Consider the following 25,369-nt stretch of genomic DNA (forward strand, 5'->3'; position numbering starts at 1 on the left):
CAAAGAAATAATGATTGCTATGGTTGAAGCATTCAGACCCTGTCTGATGATATCTGCTGGGATCGCTGGTGACCATGGGACCTGTATTAGTTTTCTATCACTGCCTTAACAAATTAACACAAACTTACTAGCTTATAACATCACAAATTTATTATGTCAGTTTTGGTAGGTGAGAAGTCTAGGCATGCATGCATGGCTGATACTCTGTTCAGCGTCTCACAAGACCAAAAAAATTAAGGTGTTGGCCAGCCTGAGTTTCTAGCTGAAGTTCTGGGAAAGAATTTGCTTCCAGGCTCATTCATGTTGGCAGAATTCATTGGCAGAATTCATTTCCATTGGTTGTGGGACCGAGGTCCCCATTTCCTTGCCCGCTGTCAGCTGGGGATAATTTTCAACTTCTTAAGGCATTTCTTGGCTCATGGACCCTTCTGTCTTCAGAAGCAATGAAGACTTCATTCAGCCCTCCTTTTCCTTCACATCTATGGCTTCTTTTCCTACATGTCATCTACCTCCAAGCAGAGGAAGTTCTCTGTTGATGGGCTCATGTGATAAGATTGAGCTCACCCAGATAATCCAAGATAATCTTCCTATTACAAAGTAAACTGATTAGTAATCTTTTTTAAAAGAGTTTATTTATTTATTTATTTATTTGAGAGAGAAAGGAAGAGAGAGAGAGAGAAAATGCAGGAGTTGGGGGAGGGGCGGAGGAAGAGGGACAAGCAGACTCATGCTGAGCTTGGAGCCAGGGGAGGGGCTCGATACAACAACCTCGATATCATACCTGGGTCAGATGCTTAACCAACTGACCCACCCAGACACCCCAAACTGGTTAGTAATCTTAATTACATCTGCCAAGGCCTTTTTTCAAACAGGGCAACGTATTTACCAAATGACATCAGGAGTAAATGATATGGGGGCCAAAATTTTGCCTACCGCAGGGTCTATGAGATCTCCCTCTGGGAATGTACTTGTCAGCTGGGACAGAGTAGATGATCTGACTGAATTAATTGGAAACCTGTAACTTTTGGTGAAGGGGAAAGTGGTGTTATTTTTGTACATTCTGTAACAGAGCCACTACAGATTAAAAACACCCATAGCATTAAAGAAAACAAAACAGAAATTGATTATTTAATTTTGGAGGACATGGTCTCCAAAAAGCAAGCTTAAATCAACAAGGAAACTTTTATTTCTTGGGGGAGAACATTCAGATGCCTTCAAGAGTCAGAAGTCAGAAAGGGAGGCAGCCAGGATGTGTAATAATAATTAGTAGTGCGGACTGAGGATATGAAAGAAGATAGCCCTAACTCAACTCCAGGTACTTGTTTTGCTCTCCAGCAATTTCTTTCCTTCTTTCTTTTTTCTTCAAAGACCCTATTTTTAAGTGATCTCTACACCGGACACGGGGCTCAAACTCACAATCCCGTGATCGAGAGTCACAGGCTCCAGCGGCAGAGCCAGCCAAATGCCCCTCAAGCAATTTCTTCCTGGTAATGGCAAATATCTGACTTGAAATTGGGGTTTAGAAATCTGGAATTTTGTGTGAATTTGGAAATCTGTATGAAATATCCAGGGTGTTTTTTTTTTTTTTATGCAGACAAAATAAAAATTAAAAATAATAGGAGCATGAAAACCAAATATATTTGAGATTAAATTGGCCTTGTGGGCTGCCAGTTGGCAAATTATGGTTTTATTTATACTAAGTAAAGTGCATATTTTAATAAAAAAAGCACTGAATCCGATTTAAAAAAATACTCAATTTAGGAATTGCCATTGACAAAGATATTAGAATACTCCAATATGGTAACACAAGTATCTTTTTGGCTACTGCTTCTGGATGTAACAGTATGAATTATGTTCTACTTATTTTAACCTATAGAAAAAAAAAAGGAAATAATTAATGCAGTATTGTTACTGGAGTGTTTGACTTTACACAAGTGTTTAAGTACCACTTTTTCTTGGTTTATACTCTACAAGTTTGCACAAGCAAAAGGAATCCAGAAAGGGTGTGATGAATTATCGACTGAATTTTAAAGAGCATGAAGGAACAGTTTGGATACTTCAAGCACAGATCTCAATCTGGACAAAATCGCATGTATCTTTAATGTTAACCTTAAAAAGAAAAGTTGGTTATTTTACCAGTAAAAAAATAGATTTATTTGGGAATAACAGAAAATTGCAAGTTGGGACATGCCAGCTATGGCAAAACAATAAGCAAGTCCAACAACCAAGGCAGAGAAACTTTATTTTATAGAAAAGAAGGAGGCAGTTGGAAGGGGTTGGTTGTTTTGAAGGAAAGTCCATTGGAGAAAAAGCAGGAGTTCAGGGTGAGGAGGGTTTCACACTGGCTGAGTTACAGGGTAGTCATTTTCTTGTAGGAGATGCAGTGTACATCTTCACCTTTTGGGGCCTATAACTGATGATTCTTTCTGTTGAGATTCTTCTGTTAGGGCCTGCAATTGACAATGTTTCCTGTGGTTGACCTTGCATGGTATGCTCCCCCTTCTAGCGTTCTGATTCCACTTCAGGAGGTTTCCCTTTATTTTCACAAGAGACAGGGAGAGTACCCTTTGAAAAACTGACTTCAAAGGAGAATTTATTTTACAGAGTATCAAAGTGCAGCATGAAGAGACCTAGAAAATACATTCTGCAGATTGAGTTTGAGGCTCTACCTGGGTGGGAGCAGGGGGTGATAAGATTGTGGAAAGGTTAAGAACACAACTCCATCAGTCAAACTGAGTGGACTTTGAATTAGGGATGGACTGTTCACCAGACGTGTGGCCCTGGGCGAGGGGTATTTCTCGTCTCTGACACTCAGTTTCTTCACCTGCAAAATGGGATAATTAGCACCTAACCCTGAGATGGTTGTGAAGATTAAATGGACAGATGGGTATAGACCTCTGGGGCCTTTATTACATGATTCTAGATGGGAGCACCCGGCATTTCATCATCGATCATCCACTCTCGTGCTGTGGATTTAAAAATGACCAAATTCATAACTGCTTGGATTGGAACAGTGCTTATCTCTCCCTTATTACATGAAATGGTGAAGTTGTAAAGGAATGTAATAGTTAGAATTTGAATCCTGGGTTAATGGTTCATCGTGTCCTGGCCCCTCGCTGCCCTATTTGAGGTGGATGGAGGGTTTTCTGTTTCCCAGAAGTTCCCTGTCCTGTGGACCTGGATGCAGGAACTGCTTTTACGATTTTCCAGCCACGCCGTATGAACGTGGGCGATACGCACACGTTCTCTGAGCTGTAGAGTCCCTTCGTATGAAAGAGAAATTCAAGTTTCCTAACTCACAATGAGTTTCAGAGGATTGCTTGACGGATGTGTGTAAATACTTTTTATAGATTTGGAATCTAAATGGTTGGTATTTGCCACTATTCCTACTGGGCCACTTTCTTTGATCTGGCATGAGTAAGAGGAAAGAAAAATGTGATGATGACACCCAACACAGCCACTACCGAATCATTTAATTAATATTTATTGAGCATCTATTCTGTTTCAGCTAATACAAACAAAACAAACAAACAAATGCAAACCAATTACACAGTGCTTTTTGGAAGTCGTGTTCTAGCTAGGAAGATAAACATCATAATACACACTGATTCAGATTCTTGCCAAGTATTTTGGAGAGCAATAGGGCAGTAGTGTGGGGAAGGGAATCCAGGAAGACACCCTAAATGAAATATTACAATACTTTTTGGCTGGAGATCTGTATCCAGGAAATGTCCTTTTTATTTATTTATATATATATTTAAGTTTACTTATTTATTTTTAAGGGAGAGCGGCAGCAGCAGGGAGGGGCAGAGGGAGAAAGAAAGTGGGGGGAGAGTCTTAAGCAGACTCCATGCTGATCACAGAGCCCGATGAGCGGTTGGATATCATGACCCTGAGATCATGACCTGAGCCGAAACCAAGAGTCAGATGCTTAACAGACGATAGCATCCAGGTGACCCTCCAAGAGATGTTCTAAAAGAAAAGCAACCAAACTAAACCAAATGTTTCCCTATTTGCTTTCTCAAACTTCAGATACTATATATTTAATAGAATGAATCCATGGATATAGTCTCAGTTTTTCCACCTAAGGTCGTATTTCTAAAAATGTTATGTAAGATTTAAAAATACAGTGAAAGGCTCCGCTGGGTGTCTCAGTCAGTTAAGCATCTGCTTTCAGCTCAGGTCGTGATCCCGGGGTCCTGGGATCGAGCCCTACACTGGGCTCCCTGCTCAGCCTGCACTCTGCTTCTCCCTCTCCCTCCCCCGGCTTGTGCTCTCTCTCCCTCCAATAAATAAATAAAATCTTTAAAAAAAATAAAATAAAAATACAATTAGGAAAAAAAAGGAATTTACCTGCCATAGCCCTAGTAATAACATCAACATAGATTGTACATAAAATTGCATACACAAACCCTGTTCTTCAGTCTTAGCATGTGGCCAACTGCTTGTAATTGGTCACAATTGATGCTTAGATGAGGGCCACTGTAACCTTGGTAGGCTACAATAGTGAATCAGAAATTCCTCACTTCATGTAGGATATTCCAGAAGGTGTGTTGTAGTTTTTATGACTGTAAAGTATTATAAAGGTAAAGCTCATAGCTCAAAGAAAAAAAACAAGCAAACCAAGTTTATAGTAGTCCCTTACATCAAAACTGGACACTATGCTGATATTTTAGATGAGTAGAAAAACTAGACCAACAGGAGGCAAGGTAATTATGTAATTCTAATCCTAATAATCTTTTGTAATATAGCAAATAACAATACAATGGCTTACTATTAATGAAATCATTAGCAAACATTTTGTCATTACAGATAGGAGTTTTATACTGATTAATGATAATGGTTGTATAGCAGAGTTAGAAAGTATAGAAATTCTAGAAATTATTATTTTAAGCTTATTAATGCATATATTTTGAGAATTTTATATCTCTTGTCTGTTATATTATTATGTGGAGATAATACATAAAATCATATATGAGAAATGCTATTAAAATATGGTACTTTGGGAACTTTAATAATCAGAAGACAGAAATTATATTCCAGGACCCTTGTTTTTAATTGATATAGTCTGTTTTTGTGTTCCAAAGGCCTAATGATGCATTAACAATTGTCCATTTTTGTTGGTTCGATTTTCTATTCAGAAACATTCCTGGGAGTAATAGAATGAAGTAGGGAGGGACAAGATTGAGGACTGCCCAAGACTGGCTACAGTTATGGAAATAAGCAAATGATGGGAAATAATTCAGGTTATTTTCATTTTTAGTTCTTATCAGAGATTCATTGTATTTAGATATAAAGTATGGAAACCATCCCATTATAAATTCAAAGCTATAGTTAGATCACTGTATTAAAAAATAGTTCAGAATGAAATTATTTTATCATTTTGAGTACTTTATTTTCCTTAGAGAATAATAAATGCCAATTGGGCTGCAAATTACAGAGGATTATCTTCTCTCCTTTTAAGAGTTACTATTATGAATATTATTTTGTGGGGGCATTTGATTTGGGGATTGAGGGAGTGACCTTATTAGCACCAGACTTCCCTGGCCAATAATCTCATGACTATGAGATATATATTAAATCCTTTTCTATTTATATTCTTTGGCAGGCCATTATTCATTGTTATTGTGGAAATTTTGTTAAGTAATAGTTCTCTTGAGAAATCATGGGTGCTTTTTCGAGGTCACAATTTCCTATGAGCTTAAAGAGTGGGCCATCCATCCTGTCTTCAGTTAAGAATCCACTCTGTACCCATTTTCTTTAACACATGCTTTATTTGTAAGGTTTCTGACATTCCTTTCTTCCGAGAACTTGAGAGTGATATATCACACTCTTTATTTTGTGAAGTAAAATTGATTAGAGGAAACAATAAACATAACTCTTTAAGCATGAAAGTCAATATATTTTGAATACTGGGCTGGGCTGCCATGGCAGTCCGCGCAGCCATTCTCCGGAGAATGCTGGGCTGTGCCCGAGGCCTCCCAGCAAACAGTCCTCACAGGATTTCTTCTTAGGGTGGAAAGAATTTCACCCTTGACCTTTACTATTATTGTTTTGCTCTGACATGACAAAAATCCATCACTTCTAGATATTGATACCTGCTCATTGCTGTCAAGTTATGGCCAGAAGGGGAAAACCAGCTCATTTGGGGTGTGTAGTGTGTGTGTGGTGTGTGTGTGTGTGTGTGTGTGTGTGTGTATTTGTTCAACATCCATCTAGAGGTTTTAGTGGTAGCCGTGTTTTAAAAATTGGATTAATTGGGCAATGCTGTGGAGCAGAGATTTATATGCCAAATTTTACTGAGTTTCACGGGGCACATGAAGGCAGCTCCCATTTCTAAATCCATGACACGTTAAACAATCTGTTCCCACACAGAAGTCAGCCTGAATGGATGAGAGGACAACAGAAGGCAGCAGGTAAAGCATGTATTTTAGAAGATAGGGAGACTTCATTTCCAGCCTTATCTTTAGTGCTTCCAAGCTGTGGGATACAGACAAGTGGCTTCACCGCTCTGAATTTAAGTGTGTTCACCTATAAAAGAGAGGCAGTGGCACCTATCTGTGCGAATATGTTGAATTTACATAGGCAAAGTACCTGGCACCTTACACACTCATTATATTGTGAGCTATGTTTGCTTATTTCCTTCGTGGGCACCTGTCGGTTTGAGTCCAATATATATACCTCCCGCCTGCTCATCCAACCGCAAGCTGAGAGATCACATCAGCATAAAAATTAAGTGTTTTATTTCTCTAAGTAGGGTCCTCACATAAGCAGCATCACCTGAGAGCTCCTTAGAAATGGAGACCCTCTGGCCCCCCGCAGACCTGCCGAATCAGAACCCGCCAGCCCCTGCGGGACTGCGCGCGCAACCAAGTTTGAGAAGGGCTGACATGGATCATGACATTTCTCTCCTGGCAAAGTCGATCTGTTGTGCTATTTGCTGTTCATTTTTATTATTATTATTTTTTCCCCACCATTCACCTATCATTTTGGTGATGTTTGAGGAGATAGGTATCCTCTGGGCACCGGTCCCCCTGGGGCACATCTGTGCACGCACCTCCCTACACGTCAGTGGGACATCCCTCAGCAGAGGGCCTGGCACAAGTAGAACCCTCAATAAATGTTTATTGAGTGAAATAAAACAGCCCACAGTCAGACGGGCAGACTCTCCCATCTGTTCTGCAGACGCACAGCAGCCCTAGAAGGGCCTGGAGAGAGATGAATGTGCTTGAGGTCTTTGCCAGGAGGCATTACCCATACCCAATGGGGAGGAGGGGTTTGCTCACTGCTGTTCTTGCCAGGAGATCTGCTGAGGTTCGGAAAGCCTGCAAATGTGTGCAGCCAGAACAAAGGACAGGGAGCTTCCTTTCTTTTTAATATCCCTTGCCTGGCAAAGCTCATGCCACAATGCTTGGGAGCAGTTATCTTTTGGTGCTAGTCTTTCTTGCTCACGAGGGCCAAAGGAATAGGTACGGTGGCAGTGCACCATGGCCATATTTTTCTACCCCTGTGACTAACTGGCCTAGGTCTCAGAATGTCTCTATTGATTTCAAATCGTGAAGCTGCTGGTTGACAGGCCGGCATGGGGTATGGTTGCCGTAGGGGAAGCTGGGAAGCTGATATTACCCAGAGAAAGATGGAATGGCTGGAAAAGAGCTTGCTTGCTGTCTGGGGCACCATGAGACACAGGAAGCTGGGCCCTCTTCAGAGTTTGGCTCTGAATGAATGTACTGCCATGGTACATTCTCTGAATGAATTGTACTGCCATGGTCTTGGACAAATAAGACTTGGCATCTTCCTGGTCTATCAAATTGTGATAAATATATTGAGATCAAGTTTTGTCGGCCTAAAGCCAGAGGATATTTGCATGGAGTTCACACACTGAGGTCCTGGACCCATGAGATCTGCAACCTGCTTCCTCAGTGGTTAGTGGTCTACCTCCCCTCTATTCCTGTTCTCAAGGCCTGTCTTGGCAAAACTGTGAGGCAGAAGTCTGCTTTTTGGAGCCATCCCACCTCACTTTCTGACTGCTCAGTTTTAGAAACCTGGTGAACTCAGAATGACAACTGTCTTCCTCTTCAGCAGACTCTTCCACCATCCTCCTTGCAAAATCTCTCCTTGTTCTTCTGTCCATCAAACTCCCATTTACCCAGCGCGGCCGATCCCAATGTGGAGTTAGGAGGAAAACAGTGACATTAACATACATTCAAGAGTAAAGTCTCCCCTAATCCTTTTAAGGACATCTTTCCTTTTTAACCTGGGTGGAATCTTTATTCATGGAAATTTGCAATGATCTCAGTGACATTTAAACGAGCATATAGCAGATTTTTAGGTAAAGGGGACATTGATCGTTACCATCTTTTGGCTAATGCCACCTACAAACAGACAAATGCGCCTATTTCAGTTGCCTAATAAAATTAACTTTATGGGGGCACCTGGGTGACTTAGGGGGTTAAGCGTCTGCCTTTGGCTCAGGTCATGATCCCAGGGACCTGAGATCGAGCCCCGTATCAGGCTCTCTGCTCAGCCGGAGGCCTGCTCTTCCCTCTCCTACTCGCCCTGCTTGTGTTCCCTCTCTCACTTTGTCTCTTTGTCAAATAAATAAATAAAATCTTTTAAAAAATTAACATTATGGAATATGTAGGTAAAGTGTAATGGAAGCATTGGGTTGGGGAGGTAAGAGGATTGCCCCATGCACTTCTTCAGGGACCCAGGGTGACAAAAGCTCTGCCATCTATGCCTGGTTTGCTAGGCTGCCCCAGGTTTTGGCATCCACTTGGCAGATGGGGCAAGAGAGAGGATCATGCAATTGGGAGGGAGGATTTCATGGGGTACAACAACAGGAGCTGTGCATGACTGCTGCTCACTTTCCACTGTCAAAAATTGAATCACGTGGCCATGCTCATCTGCAAAGGAGGCTGGGACATGTAGCCTCGCTGGGTCCCAGATTTGGTGAACATCCATTCCTCCTTGCTGCTGGACATGTAGGAAGTGCTCTGTTCCTGTTCTCTCTTTCTCCTGCAACTCCTCAGAGAGGTTTGACATTTCTTCCCCCTCTTGAGAGGCAATTCTCTGGAGCAGAAAGCCCCCCTCCACCCACCTGAAGAACAAAAATAGAATCTTGGCATGCCACATTTTGATGGTTGCCAGCAGTTAATCCAGACTCAATTTCCTGTATTTCACAAGGATGTTGTGAGAATTAATGAATTATTTTAAGTGATTATCATCCTTTTGATCATTGTCTTTGTCCTCTGCTATTACAGTTTATATGAAGCAGGCACAGACTTACACAATACTTCAGTTAAAGGCAGAGTGCTTTTTTATTAACCTACCTACCACAGGAGGAAGCAGAGATGCACATAGGTCAAAAGACATTTTTAAAAAATTTTTTAAAAGATTATTTATTTTAGGGACGTCTGGGTGGCTCAGTTGGTTAAGCAACTGACTCTTGATTTGGGCTCAGGTTGTGATCTTGGTTGTGAGATCAAGCCCTGAAGTGGGCTCAGAGACTGTTAGTGCCTCTCCCTCTACTTCTCCCCTGCTCACTTCAAATAAATTTATTTATTTGAGGGAGAGGGAGTGCGGGGAAGAGGGGCAAGAGGAGAGAGTCTTAAGTAGACTGTGCTGAGTATAGAGCCCAACTTGGACCTCGATCCCACAACCCTGCGATCACAAAACCTGAGCTGAAACCAAGAGTCTGAGACTTAACTGACTGCACCATCCAGGCGCCCCTAAAAGACATATTCTGTCCAATCCAATAAGGTTTCTCCTGCATGCGACACCCTCTCCATTATTATAATTTTTTTAAAAACTAGAATTTTATGGAATGAAAAGATAAGACAAAAATGATTGTATGTCTTTTTTTTTTTATTTGTGTGCTGGCTCTGGAATCTACCTACTGGGTGCCTTTGAGCAAGTTAATTAGCTACTCTGTCTCAAATTCCCTAATCTGTAAAATGGGACTAATCATAATAGCTACCTCTTGGGTTTTGTGGAGTAAATAAATGGCCTTTAAGTGTTTAAGATAATATCTTGAACCTAACATGTGCTTTGTAAATATTAACTATTACTATTTTTTAAAAGATCTATTTATTTGAGAGAGAGAGCATGAGTACCATTTTTTTTTTTTTTTTGTAAATTCCAGGAGACTTGGTATCTAGTGCAGGGAATCCAAAGAAGAAATTATAGGGTATGTGGCCTTGTGTTCCTGGCGAAGTGGAAATGGAGGTAGAGAATGTGACAGCAGCATTACCAATTTGCAGAAGGGAACACACTGCTTTTTAGTAAGCTGTTCAGATAGGAATCAAACCTTCCAATGAGCTGTAGCCAATAAATGCTGCCCCTCCTTTGGGAGGTACAGAAACTTTTGCAAAGAGCAGGGATTTCTAGGTCCACCTATAGCCACCGACTGTGTCCAGATTTCCTTAATGGGCTGTGGTGACATCCCCTGAGTGGTTGTATCCCTGGAGAGACCAGAAGACCTTCTGTTGCTTGGGCTGGTGTACGTGCTCCTTCACGGTTAGCAACGGGGTTTTCTGTTCTTGGTGTTGAAGGTAAGCTATTTTAGCCATTCTGATCAATGATTCTATGCAGCTGTGGGAAAACAAAGTGTCTTCTGTAGTTGAAATTTTTAAAAAAATTAAAAAATAAAGGCAGAGAAGGGCATAGAATCCAGGTTCAGAGGACTTTAAGCAGTTGTATTTATATATAAGATGCAGATTGAACAACCTCTTCACAGTCCCTCTATCAGGGCTTCTCCAGCTTTATTGCGCCAAAAAATCACTAGGAGATCTTGGTAAAATACGCATCCTGACTCAGCGATCTGCAGTGGGGCCTGAGATCCTGTGTTTCTAATAAGCTCCCACTTGATTTTGTTGCTGCTGGCCCAGGAGTAGCAGAATGCTACATTGCTTTGTTGATGGGGTTTTGTTTTGTTTGGTGAACAGGGCATAGAGTAAAGCTGCTTCTCCCAGAATGGAGAAGTTGGGACCTTTAGAACAGTGGTTCACTAAGTATGAGCCCCATAATTCATCATGTGCATCACCGGGGAACATGTTAAGAAGGCAAAATGTTGGGCCCCTCCCCAGATTTCCTCAATCAGATGGCCAGAGGGTGGAGTCCAGCTCTCTGTTAACAAGCCCTGGGGGGGTCACTCTGACGTAACATTTGGGAACCATTGTAGGAGAGCGGCCGACCCTGGCTTTGAAAGGTCTTGGTGATAATGTCAGCAAGCCTATTGAATGGCTCTAGGCTCCTAGAGCATGTCTCCTGGCCTCTTTCTGCTCAGTTTCAAGTTGGATTCTTTGGGTTATTACATCCAGGTTATTACATTCTTCAAAGTCGTAGCTTTTTATATGAATCTTTCTGGCCTTGTTCTGCATTCTTCATGTGAGAACCACACAAAAGCAAATTTGTCTCCACAATAAAGCCTGGGAAATTATTTCAGGGGGCAGTGCTCTCCAAGTGGCTGTGATTCTCAAGTCTCTGCTGAGAACTCTCTTTGGTTGTGGTAATGGGACCAGTTGTCCGGGTTGGCTTGAGGCTGAGAGGTTTCCCACAGCATAGGACTGTCAGTATTTACACCAGAGCCCAGACGATGGGTCCCCCTAGTTGTAGGCTATGTTGTTCCAACTTTAAAGTGTGAATCCCCTGGAGATTCTGTTAAAATGCAAGGTCTGCTGATTCAGTATTTCTAGGTTGGAGCGGGAGAGTCTGCATTTCCAGCAAGCCCCCAACTGACCTCCTGCTGCTGATCTGTGGACCACACTTGGGTCCTTGGGGTACAGAGCTGGCCTAGATGCAGATAAATCGGGTTGTCCCACAGCCAGTCATACCACGGATGGGCTCCTTGGCCCTGACAAAAATCAAAGAAAATTGTGGAGCCATCTACAAAGCTGATTCTGGGTTTTGCCTACAAATATATGGTATCAATGCATCTCTACCTTTTTGGACTGTGGTTCTTTAACCTGTCAGATCAAACACCTTTTAAAAAACAATGTTCTTTATGAGGGCAGGTAACTGCTGTTGGCCCATGAATAGAACATTGTCAAGCCTACCATTTTCTCAGTTTGTGTTTGAGGACTACTTACTAATTTTCCTAGTTTGGGCTAAGCAGCTGCAAATGACCTGAGTATATCTGTCATTTTTGGTCTTGTCTCTGCTTCACAACGGTTCATTTGCCCTTCAGTTTACAGCTGTGGTTGACCACAGGGTCTTTAGCTATTTGCAGGGTTTCTGCTTTTCAGCATAATGAGTTTTGCTTTATCCATATCCCCCTTTACTAATTGCAACACAGCAGCACATTCTATATCCCATCTGTTTCCATGATTGATTGTCTTTTGCTTCAGAGTGTCCTAGAGAGTTATTAAAAAGAAAAAAAATCAGGCTTCAGTGTGACCTTTAAGATCATCATAAATTGTGTTTGTGTCCAAGTATACTAGTCTACACATTATGACCCCCAGAGCACAGAAATAATTTATTTGCTGTTGACTATGTGATTTCTCCTTACTCTTCACTCTGGATGGGCACACACTGAGCCTTTTTGCTTTGTTATGTCTTCTTTCTGCTTATATCCCCCCATAATTAGTGTTCTTGTCTACATACTTCATCTTTTCATTGATGAAGACATAGAGATGGTGCCTATGGCAGAACTTAGTAATGGCTCCTAAGCTGCTGGTGATGAGTACCTGGTAATGTACAAAGTTGTTCGGATGTATAGTTAATTCTCATTAATGGTCTATAAAAAACCTCAAATCCAGAATTAGTGAATACTCAACAGTAGCCCTTAGCAGAAATATAGGATTAGGTTCCTGGTCTTATGGTCACAACATTTTCATCAGCTAATTAAATGCATAACCTTGTGTTACATGCGCTTCTGTTTAAAGACAGCTTCTTAAATATATATTGTTGATTAATTAACATTGAACTCATGGCCAATAGCACTATAACTCATGCCTGAACAAAGCTCATCTAATAGGCATATTTTCTCTGTGAGACACTTTGTACCCTATTTGTACTTAAGGCCATAAGACAGCACATAGCACTGGGCTTGGGAGCTATTTTAAACAGCGAAATCGACCAGAAGTGCACAGAATGTGAAAATCACGGCACTAAAAAGACCATGAGAAGGATATTTGTTTGCTGATGGGAGGTGAAACAGGAAGGTAGAGTGTTGCCTGTGTTACCTCACCCGGTGTGTGCACACGGTGTCTCAAACTTTGGCCATATTCACAAATGACCATGGAAGTGCCACAAGCATTGGCTAAGGTGTTACAATTACAAGTAAACATTAGCGAGTAGGCAAATTCACAAGCATGGACTCTATGAATAATAAGATGGACGTACATTGACATACAACCATCATTTTCATAGTTGTCTCTGGTTAGTCTATGAGAAGGCAAGAATTCATTGATTCTACTTTTCCTTAGAGAGGTAAAGGCATTGAACTTCAACCATTGAACAACTGCTGGAACCATGTTGGTAAAGGCCTTCCTTTTATATAAATAAGGATACATCATGACCTTGGCAGTGCCTGAGCCTATACAGTATATATATGTATACAGTATATACAGGGACGCCATTTATGAACAAACATGGCACCAGGCTTTTTTTTTCAGATACCATGTATGAGGCACTGAGGCCAGAGCATGGATCCTTGTGTTTCAAGGAGCTTGCAATGTCCATGAGAAACGATGTTCAAATGCAACATGGTCAACGCTAAGAGCCGAATGGATAGTACAGATGAAAGGTGTTAGAGAATTTCAAAACCACCAAGGGTTGGCTAGTTTTTGTTTCCTGTTAGAGCAAAGTTTTGGCTCTGTCTTTTTACCATAGTGTCCCAGTGCCTAGCATATAGTGGGGTTTCAAAATTTTTTATTGAATGAACATGAAAGTGTTTGAGCTGGTGTCTTAGGACCTTACATAGGTCAGTTTCCCAGACGCTGTTTGATAAATTTTCATGGGATAGTTATAAAGTAGAATTACATTTCACAAATCAATTGATTATACTTAACACTTGTAGACTTTTAGCAGTCTAGCACATAGGAATCACCTGGTGAGATTATTACAATGCAGATTCTGATCAATAGGTTAGAGGTGAGGCTAGAAATTCTGTATTTAGTTTGCTTCCCCTCAGACATTTAATTATAAAGAAATTCAAATATACAAGAAAGGTTAAAAGAATTTTACAGTGAATTTCTACATATCCACCATCCATATTTTACAATGTACATGATACTGTCTTTGCTTTTTCACATACCTAGCTACCCATACCTTTACTGGTTGATTATCTCATTCATTAATCTATCTTTTTTTTATGCATTTCAAAGTAAATTAAAGACATCAGTGCATTTATCCCTCAATACTTCAGCCTGCATAACTTTAGCTAGAGTTCTGCTTATGTTTCTGGACATGACTTTTTAATTGGTTTGGGTAGCAGTTTCTTTATGCATAAAATTATAGGATGGAGCTAACCTTTCAGGTGAAATTTCTGTGATTTTGTGAGAACTTAATTCCTGGCTTAGTTAGAGGGGTTAGAATCTGGGACAAGTTAAGAATAACCCCTACGTGTTGAACCTTGATCCAGGAAGGTGTTATTAGAGCACAGCCATGCTCATGCATTTGTAGTAGGTTCTCACTGTGCTTTCATGCTGCTATGGTGGAGGTGAGTGGTTGTGAGAGAGACCATATGGTTTATAAAGGCCAATATGTTTACTATCTAGACATTTGAATACATCTGCTGATCCCTGTTGTAAAGAAATAAAAATTATTATGCAGACTGGGAGGGATCTGGAGATTAGAAGAATGATATTAAAAAAAAAATTTTAAAAATGGCAGAGGAGAATGGGATGACTAATTTCTAGAGAACTGAGGTGTAAATGCACCTCTAAATAATAATTCTCTGAGGTCTGTTCCCCGCCCCCATTTTTTCTTTAACTGAGAAAGGGAGAAACAATAGTGATTCAAGGTACATCAGTCAACTTATGCAAATGTATGCTGTAACAAATGGACCCCAAATCCCTCTTTCAACAGCAGCTCTGCTTGCCCTCTATAGGTCACTTTTGGTTCTGCTCTATGTTGTCCTCTCTGGATTCAGAACCTCCACCATCTGGGCCAGACTTGTGATAGTGGAGAAAGAGAGACAAGACATTAACTGACTCTTAAAGCTTCTGCTTAGAAAGGACACATATCACTTTTGCTTGCATTTCATTGGCCAAAGTAAGTCATGTGGGCAGACCCGGGTTCAGTAGGATGGGGCTCTCTAACACTCCTCCAGAGAGAGGAAGCAGATGAATATCAACAGTAGTGCCCTCTTCCTTACAGGGTAACACAGTCAAGAGATTTTTGTCATTGTTTAAAGAGCTTGGCTTCACTATGCTTGGAACTATGCTTGGAGGCAGAGGAAAGAAACACAGGAGGAAGGAGTGTTTTCTGAATGATGAAGATGCCCTGCTGTTTCTCATGGTAGGGGCAGATTTTCAGGTTTGTGAGGTTCTGGGTATGGGAGTTAGACCTGGGAGTCCATACCAGCCCAAGTTAATGATCTAGCACCTAAGAATCATTGGGGGAGACTGTTACTATGCAGATTCTGATCTATAGGTTAGGAATGAGGCTGGAAAACCTGCAATTCTTACAGGTTCTTGGGGGATGCTGATGCTACCAGTCGGTGGACCTTACTTGGAGTAGTAAGAATGATTTTCATCACCAGATATCCTAAAACCAAACAGAGAAATGGGTATTCATTAACAAACAATTTGGATCAAACAGGTGAAATAGTGGATCCACGGGGAATAAAGGTATTCAACTGGAAATGTTGAAAATTTCTGGTCATTGTTCAGAGCATCTCCAAAGCAGAGAAGAACCGGTATGGAGATAGCAGGGTGACTTTTCCAATGCTGATGAGGGGATCACTTGGAGTCATGACTGGTGGTAGGGGACTGGATAGACTAAGAGGTATGGCGAGTTACAGATTTTGAGCTAGTTCTACCCGGTGACTTTGGCCATCACCATTCTAGCAGTGTCTTTGTAATGGAATATGAGTAAGAGGAAACATCAGCATTTTTTAGTCACAAATGGGACTTCAGAAACTAGCAATAAATGCTTTCTGAGCACTCAAATGTGAATAGCAGTTTTGTCAGAATTCATATCTTTAGATAGTGGCGGAGGATTCAATACAGTTAATAAAAACTATTCAGCAATTTCATTGCTATGAAGTATGTTTCATTTGAGTTTTGATTGTCGTAAATATCTTGCTAGTTAAATCCGAAGCAGGACTATAACTTTGAGATTTGATGTTGGAAGAGAATATATTGAGGTGAAATTTTTCTCCAGAACTTCAGTGTTGTTCCTTCAAAGGAATATCTGTAGTTATTAGGAGCAATTGATCTTATTGTTTATTGATTCCTCTTTTTAATGACATTGACAGAAGTGTTTTGGTCATGATTAACAAGATAAAGCCAATAAAGCTGACTCAGATAAGCCTTGGCTTTTGTATGAATCACTGCTGTATTTAGGTTTTGTGTCACACACATCCTGAGTTGAATTCAGATGGCCACCTGCTTGCTAGGATCCCAAATATGGGCAAATATTTAAGTTCTCTGAGCTTTATTTCTTTATTTGTAAATTATGGGTGATGTCTTACTGCATTAATGATAGGCCAAGAGTAATATATATATATTTAAAAGATTTTACTTATTTATTTGAGAGAGAGAGAGAGTATGAGCAGGGAGAGGCACAGAAGGACAGACTCCCTGCTGAGCAAGGAGCCCCATGATACAGGGCTCCAGCCCAGGACCCTGAGATCATGACACCGGCAGAGGCTTAACCCACTGAGCCACCCAGGTGCTCCAAGGCTAATAGTAACATATTTAAAGGAGTTTACACAGAGTAGGCCCTCAGTGAATGTCAGCTGTAGTTTTATATTCATGGCCCAATTTTGAAATCACTCTTATTTCAGCATTTAGAGGGAACCGTGTATGTGGCTATAGTAAAAAAAAAAAAAAGGCAATAGCAAATATTGGACAGGATATGGAAACACTGGAACCCTCATACATTGCTGGTGGGATTTTAATATAGTACAGCCACTTTGGATAACAGTCTGGCATTTAAAAAAAATGTTAAACATAGATTTACCATATGACCCAGAAATTCTACTTCCAGGAATCTACTCAAGTGAAATGAAAATATGTTTACAAAAAGCTTGCGTGCCAATGTTCATAGAAGCATTATTCTTAATAGACAAAACAAAACAACTGTCCATCAACTGGTGAATAGATAAATTGTAATAGATCTATATAATGAACACCATCTGGCAACGAAAAGGAATGAAGTACTGCTCTTTGCTATACCATGGATGAGCCTCCAACACAATATGCTAAATGCAAGAGGATAGACACAAAAGATCACACACTGTATGATTCCATTTATATAGCATTGCCATAAAAGGCAAATCTGTAGAGACAGCGAGTAGATTAGAAGTTGACTAGCTCTGGCAGTGGGTGCCAGTGGGGAACTGCACATGGGCTCGAGGTTTCTCTTTGGAAATCGTCTAAAATTAGACAGTGATGATGAGTGCACAACTCTGTACATTTACCCAAACTCATTGCATTGAACGCTGAATTCCATAGCATGTAAATTACAACTCACTGGTTGCTGTTTTTTAAATAAAGCATGAACTGTAAAGCATTTTTTAAGATTTGGATTATTTCTGGGTAGATTCTCATTGTTGTGAGATGAGGACGATCAGTGAAACACCAATTTCACTCTCTGACTTGAGGTGGATTCTGGAGCTATCGTGGAATGCTTTAGCTTTCTCAACTCAGTAGGGGACGCTTTGGCTTTTCAGGACAGCAAGCTGACCCTCCTGGAACTAATAGCCTGCAGGCACCAGCTGAGGATAGTAACATCTGAAAACAATAGAAAGTCCAGTCAGTAAATGCAAATCAATACCCCTGGCTGATGATTCCATGTAAGTAAAAAGAGATTTTTAAGATGGAGTGTCTTGACTCTAGCCATTAAACTTCTCATTCACCAGTTCTTCATTAAATGCCTGTCTTAACTGGGGCAATTGAGTCTAAGATATCAGACATTTTTGAGTTATGGAGATCACCTTCATCATTTTTGGCCTTGGGCACAGGATAAAAGGAGCTGAATTGAATATTCCCCCAGAAAGTGATGTAAGGAGAGGTAATTGACAGCACCTGGAAGATACCATCTTGGAACGACGGCCAAAGATGTGGTTATGGAAGTGCAAGTGTATTCGAGAAGACACACCAAGTCCCACAACACCAAGTTGTGTTCAAATTCTAGGGACCTCCTTCAGGCATCAGGTTTAAGATATACGTGTGTGTTTGCGTGTGTGTGTGTGAGAGAGAATTCTCTGACCTTATTTTTTGAAAATGGGAATTGCTTGACACATAGTTATAGGACTATATAGATCCATCATAAATAAATAGAAAGTGCAGAGACTTGGGTGTGATGATTTGTTTCTTTTGTAGGGATCTCATTGTGGAGATGCTATCCTAGTGTTCTCCTGGCCGACAGAAGAACACATGAACTTCATCAGACTTCTTTGGTTGGTAGTAAACAAGCTGAGGAGTCTAAGGAATAGAAGACATTCCAAAGTTGCTGCCCCAACAGCAACAAAGAAAAACAACTCCGGTATCTCAGTGTGCAATGCAAGGATCGTGGGTAGCAGAATCACTTTGTGGGGAGGGAGAGTGGGAAGTGTGGGCATCTTATTAAAAAATTAGACATGTGAGTGACTACTATGCCATGAGACAGCAGTTAATAAAAGAGACCAAGATCCCTGCTTCATGGAGTGCTTGTTCTACTAAATTGTTCCCCAACAGTAGGCCTTGAACCAACAGCATCTCCTTTACTTGGGTACGTAGAAATGTACAGTTCCTGGCCTTATGTTCGACCTACCTAACAAAGCAGAAACTTTGAGGATGCAGCCTGACCATACAGGCCCAGACAAGCCCTCTAGGTGTTGACACGGGGTAAGTGTTTGAGAAGCACTCTCCAAGGGGAGGGTTTCTCAACCTCAGCGCTGTTGACATTTTGGACTGGAAAATTCTTTGTTGCCGGGCTGTCCTGAGCAGTACAGGATTTTTAGCACAGAGATGCCAAGTAGCTATCCACCCTAGTTCTGATGATAAAACTGTCTCTAGACAGTGTGAACTGTCCCCAGGGGCAGGGGCAGAATCATCCCAAGTGAGAATCAGTGCCTTAGGGCAAGGCTGTTCAAGATGACCTGCTGACTGGTACTATTAGCATCACTTTAATCAAATCTTTTAGGAGTGAAGTGAGGAATCCACATTTAAAAAAATCCTTCTGGTGATTCTCATGCTACTAAGGTTGAAGAACCACCATCCTGGTGGAAGAGATAGACACATGTAAATCATTCAGAGCAAATAGTATACATCACTCATGGAACATCTTTCAGAAGGTTGGGGAAGATAGGGAAGGAGGACAAGGTATTTCTAGGAAGAGGGGGGTGTCATTTAAATAATATAGTCATATAGAAGGTGTCATTGAGAAGGTGACTGATCAAAGAGTAAAGGACGCGATGAGCAAGTGAAGAGAGAAGGGGAAGAATGCTCCAGGCATGGAGAAGGGAAAGAGTAAAGGCCCTGGGGGCAGGCAGGTATATGTCTAGTAGGTTCAGAAGCTAGCAGGTGGCCCAGGGTGACCAAGTGGAGGAGTTTGGGAGGAAAGTAGTTAGAAAACGAGAGAAACAATGAATGAATGAATGAAGTTATCTGTTTGTGGCCTTGACTTCTGTATATACAAGCTATGTGGTTTTGAGTATATTCTTGTATATTCTGTGGTCTCTTTGGACCTCAGCTTTCTCTTTTATAAACCAGAATGAGGGACACCTGTGTGGCTCAGTCAGGCATCTGCCTTCAGCTTGGGTCATGGTCCCAGGGTCCTGGGATTGAATCCTGCATCTGGGCCCTTGCTTAGCAGGGAACCTACTTCTCCCTCTGCCTGCTGCTTCCCCTTCCTGTGTTCTCCCTCTCTCTGACAAATAAATAGATAAAATCTTTAAAAAAAAAAAAAAAGGCAGAATGAAAACTTGTTCCATAAAGGTCTGCTCTGAAAAATACAATGCTCAAAGACGGTAAACTTTTGAGAGATTTGGCAGGTTACATTGCTTATATTATGTGATCAATAAATTTTACATGTGTTATAAAAAACAAAACAAAGCCTAGAAAAATTTAGACCTACCATATCTGAATCTCTGTGATGGGGACTGACTGGTAATGTGCACTTGTAGTAAGTCCTGCCAAGTGATTCTTGACTATGTACACTATTTTGAGACCCTTTATTTTGCTCATATACAGTATTTGTATCTTGGTCCCCAGGGAGGATTTCAGATGCCTTGGAAGTAGAATTTTCCAGGTGTGAATATTAACACATACATTTCCAAGGCCTTCCTAGGAAGAGACCAAATTGTAGACCAATATGGCATGCTCAAGGGATTACATTGAGAGGCCTTTAACTTCATGGTGAAGCTTTCTGGGGTGACCATTCAGAAGATGACTCCAGGGTAACAAATCACTTTGGTTTACTCCAGCCAATGAGCAATATTAAGAAACAGAAATACTTCCTGATCTGCTGTGCAATGAAAATATCTGTGAGGTAAATAAGGTATTATGTCCACGATGAGGTTGGTGTAGTTATCCAAGCAAAAGTTTCCTTATACCCAGTTATCTAAGTTTTTGTTTGTTTGCTTACTTGTACTCAACTCACCTCTCCCTGACGAGTTGCCTGTCTATGTTTTTATGCTTTGGTAACTTAATATGATAACCTTGAACTTCTGTAACATCTTTCCTTTTAAGGGTTCAGTGTTTGGGGCCATTTTCAGTTTTTAAAAATAAGCTATTCTTCAATATGTTACTCTCTGGTTATTTTGCTCCACCTTATTTGCCTTCAGGAAACTCACAGATTAAATCTTACCAAATCTTCAAGCTGCTGCGATTTGAACTGCTTGGTTTTTCTGCCTTAATTTCCCCTCTGTGAGTTCAAGAGGTCAGACATAGTCTGAGGCAACACTTAAGGAGTCTGTATCTTCGAGAAGCAATTGGATTAGTTGGGTTGAATCTCCTTCCTTTTTTTCCACATTGAAATGATGGGGTGGGAGAGTGTCAAGATGAGTTTTAAATTGATTTATTTGGTAGATAAAATGCACCCAAGCTGAAGAGGTAATACCTTCTCATTATTTAGTGGCTGAGCTGCACCTGAGAGTTCATGATGATGCCAAGAATGGAAGTGAAAGCACCCAGGTTTGTTCACTTAATTCACACACACACAGGATAAGTATTATAAATTAGCTGTGATCCTCAGTAAGATACATACCCAAGCAATTTAAGGATATACAAACAATCAAGGATGTTGCAGTTTGTCTTTTATCTACTGGACTGTCATTACTTTCAATACCTTCTCTTCGCAAGCCCCTGCAGTATTTATCACACCTCCCATTTCACAGACTGGAGAGTTGAGGATTAAGGATATTTTGGTCTGTTCCAATGCTTTTTTGAACTTTCACCTTCCAAGATTAGGCACACCACTCACCAAACTTTTTTCTTACTATGTGTCTGCCAAGAAACATTTTCAATGAAAATTGCTCCTGAGATTGTCACAAGCAAGGGGAGCAGGAGAGGGAGAATCAGGCTTCCCTCTGAGCAGGGAGCCCGATGTGGGGCTTCACCCAGGCAGGGCCTATGACCCGAGCGGAAGATAGACACTTAAGGGCTGAGACTCCCAGGTGCCCCTGCTTTCCTCTCTTTTGATATTTAAGGCTTCAGGCGAGGCAGTCAGGCTTGGTTTGAGATTTAGCAAAGGGGCTTGGTGGTTTCTTCCCATTATGACAAGGATAAACTTGTCACATCATGGAAATCCTGGAAAAGGAGGTATTGTGGAGAAGCAGGCGAAGACCTGGAGTAATGAAATCTACTTTTTTCCTGCATTGTTGCTTGAGACTCCTAACTCAAGGTGTTTGTTATTGCAGAATCCTGCCTATTACCATGAAGTGATGGTCACCCATCCTTTTCACCTAGTAGAACTGATCTCAGGATCTACAGAGGAGAGGTATGTTCAGATGTACTCCTTTTAAACTCCTTAATACTCTTACTAGAAGCTACGTTCCGTAATTCCCTTTGTAATCCACCTTATCTGGCTTCTGGAGCATGTATTTTGATTAATCGCTTTGATCTACGGTAATAATTTCTTGCCAGGAAAAACTCAGGAAAGAATTGATGTGCTGTTTTATGTTGAACTATCTCCTGAAGGAGCCGTGGGTTAAATAGTTGGGAGTCTGTTGAAGGTGGGGAAGCGAGTTGCCATTCATAGAAGGAAGGGTGGATACTGGGAGGGAGGAATTTTGTGTTAGAGCTCTGTGATAAAATATGAACTGAGTTTTTCTTACAACTCCCATGTAGTTACAATAAACAGTTTAACATTAAAATGACTGTAGGCATCCTTTCATTGTATTCAGTTGGAAGTGAAACAAAACAGTTTTCTCACTTTAGAGGATTTTGGTTTCAAACTGTGATATTTTGGCTGTTCTAAAAAGATTTAGAAATCTAAATTTTTTTTGGGGGGGGGTTACCAGGTCCTACAAAATCCTAAATTCAACTGATATCCATCTGCTAAATCATAAAATTTTCCAAGGTGAAATATGCAAAAGATAATAAAATCTGAAACCTGAGCTTTATATATTTGGGATTAGGGGTGGGAGGGCTCCGAAGTTTAGATTCGATGATTGCAAACTTCTGTGAAGAGACCAGAGAGTAAGTTATCTAGGCTCTGTGGGCCGTATGGCTTCCCTTACTCAATCCTACCTTCATTGTAGAAGCAAAGCAGTTTTAGACCATATATGAGTGAATGAGTGCAGACACGGAAATCTGATGTTGACAGTCTTACGTGTCCTGAGATTTTATTTTGCTTTTTGTGTTTTGTTTTGTTTCATGGTTTTGTTTTCATGCTCAGCTGAAAGGCCGGCCCCTGCTTTCGATCGCTAAAACAAGGCAAGGTCTCCTGCCAATCTCTGCTTACTTTGTACTCATTAACACTGGAAACCTTCTGCTATTCTCACATTCTAGTAATGGTTTCCCAAGAAGAACTGGGCCCAAGGTAGGGGGAGTAGTGCCTCATGGGGTCGGGCGGCGTCTCTTCAGCTATGCCTTGTGGGAGAAGGAAGGAGCGTCCACTATTGAAGACACCTGGGGATGTCCTGGCTGTTGATGGTGCCTGGGCAGTTCTGCCTTCCCAGCCAGTGGCCTTTCACCTGCTTTCACCTTCATGGAGGCTTGTTCTAGCTCTTAACCCAGTTAGCAGAACTTTAGGGAGTTGTAAGCTTGGCAGCTGCTTTTTAACATAACAGAAGGTCATGAGGCAGAAGGTTTCTTTATATTCTGTTTTTATTGCTTCTCTGTGATTAAAGGGTTTGATTTCAAACACTTGGCAAGGATTGGTTGAACATGGATCTCCTTCAATGTAGCAAATTCATGTGTAAGAAACTAACAAACCCTTCGACCCCCGCCCCCATCCTTTATTCTCTACACATAATAGACAAATCTATTGGGGCATGATAATTGAACAAAAAGAATTCTTGACAAAGGAAATAACTGTAAGCAGTCCTCAGATGTTCTCTTAAAGTCACTGAAGCTTTCTCTAAATAATACACTCCCTGAATATTGAGAATAAGACTATATTTAAAAATTAAAAGCATCGCTTCCTTGTGTGAACCAATAATGTGCTGTGTGACCTTAGACAGGTTATTTCATCTCTCTGTACCTGAGTTTAGTAAAATGAAGAACTTGAGCCATGTGAATTCAAGGGGCTTCCTGTGTACACGTAGAAAGATGAGCTAGTAGAGAATAGGGTGTAAGATTTTCATAATCATGAAGTAGAAGAGCATTATTTTCTCACCATGGTATTGCAGGCTTAGTTGTGTTCCTCCAAAACTAATACATTGAAGTCCTAACTTCTCAGTACCTCAGAATGGGACCATATTTCGAAACCGGGCTTTGAAAGAGGCAGTTAAGGTTAAGTGAGTTCACATGGGTGTTCCAGGTGACAATATTTGGAGATAGGCCTTCAAAGAGGGGATTCAAGGAGACCAGTAGGGTGGGGTCTTAATCCAGTAAGATTGGTGTTATTAGCTACTAGGGATATGCTAGGACCAGGTGAGGGGCATGACCAGAGAAAGACCAAAGAAAGCTTCTTGCAAGCCAAGGGGACGTCAGGAAGAAGTCAGAACTACTTAACACCTTGATATTCTAGCCTCTAGAACTTTGAGAACTAAATCTCTCTCTTTTTTTTTTTTAAAGATTTATTTATTTATTTGACAGACAGAGATCACAAGTAGGCAGAGAGGCAGGCAGAGAGAGAGAGAGGAGGAAGCAGGCTCCCTGCTGAGCAGAGAGCCCAATGCGGGGCTCGATCCCAGCACCCTGAGATTATGACCTGAGCCAAAGGCAGAGGCTTTAACCCACTGAGCCACCCAGGTACCCTGAGAACTAAATCTCTTAAGTCAGCCAGTCTGTGGTATTTTGTTAGAACAACCTTAGCACACTAATATATGTGGTATTGCAAAGGATGCGTATAGGGGTGCCATCCCTGAGCTGACCTCATGAAGCGGGAGAAAGAGTGAGAACTTCATTCCCTCCCTATTCCTTGTTCCATGTCGCTCATGGTCTGGAGCGCAGAATGGGGTTTTTGAAAGCTGAGGTGATTGGATTGTGTGGACCCTAATGGCATTCTTTGTGGGGAAAAATGCTCAGGGTTCTGGATATCAGTAAAAGATAAAATCTTAATCTGTTGTGAGTGTATTTTTCACATGTCTTAGTGAGAATTCAGAATTACACTTAATTCTTCTATTTGCCACATACTTATTTCATACCATTATCGATCTAGAGAAGCAGGTCCCAGATGTCTTAGTCTGACTTTTCATTCTCTTCAGTCCTCGAGGACCTCCAGGCTCTTTTATATGTGGCTTATGGCTATAGATATTTACCATATTAGAAACTAAAAATGAGAAATTTGCTTATTGCTTCATTTAGAATAAGCCTGTTAAGTTAATGTAAAATTTTTTATGGAAAAGGGATTTTCCCAAAGCAAACATGGTGAGAAGCGTAAACTTTTCTTCACATTTTTGTTAACTTTTAGTGTCTGGCTTAGTAGAAGGTAGCTGGATTCCCCTATCTGCTCCTGCCTTCAAGCCTTCGTGATGTCCCTTATACCAGGTTCCAGAAAACTGAAGTATACACAAGAGCATAAGAAAAGCAAGTGCCAACTAGTATTAGGAAAAAAGTAGTTAATATTTCACAGATATCCTGTGCAGCCTCATCTGGACTCGCTAGAT

This window comes from Lutra lutra, chromosome 1, assembly GCF_902655055.1.
Source record: "Lutra lutra chromosome 1, mLutLut1.2, whole genome shotgun sequence".
In the NCBI taxonomy this organism is placed as follows: domain Eukaryota; kingdom Metazoa; phylum Chordata; class Mammalia; order Carnivora; family Mustelidae; genus Lutra; species Lutra lutra.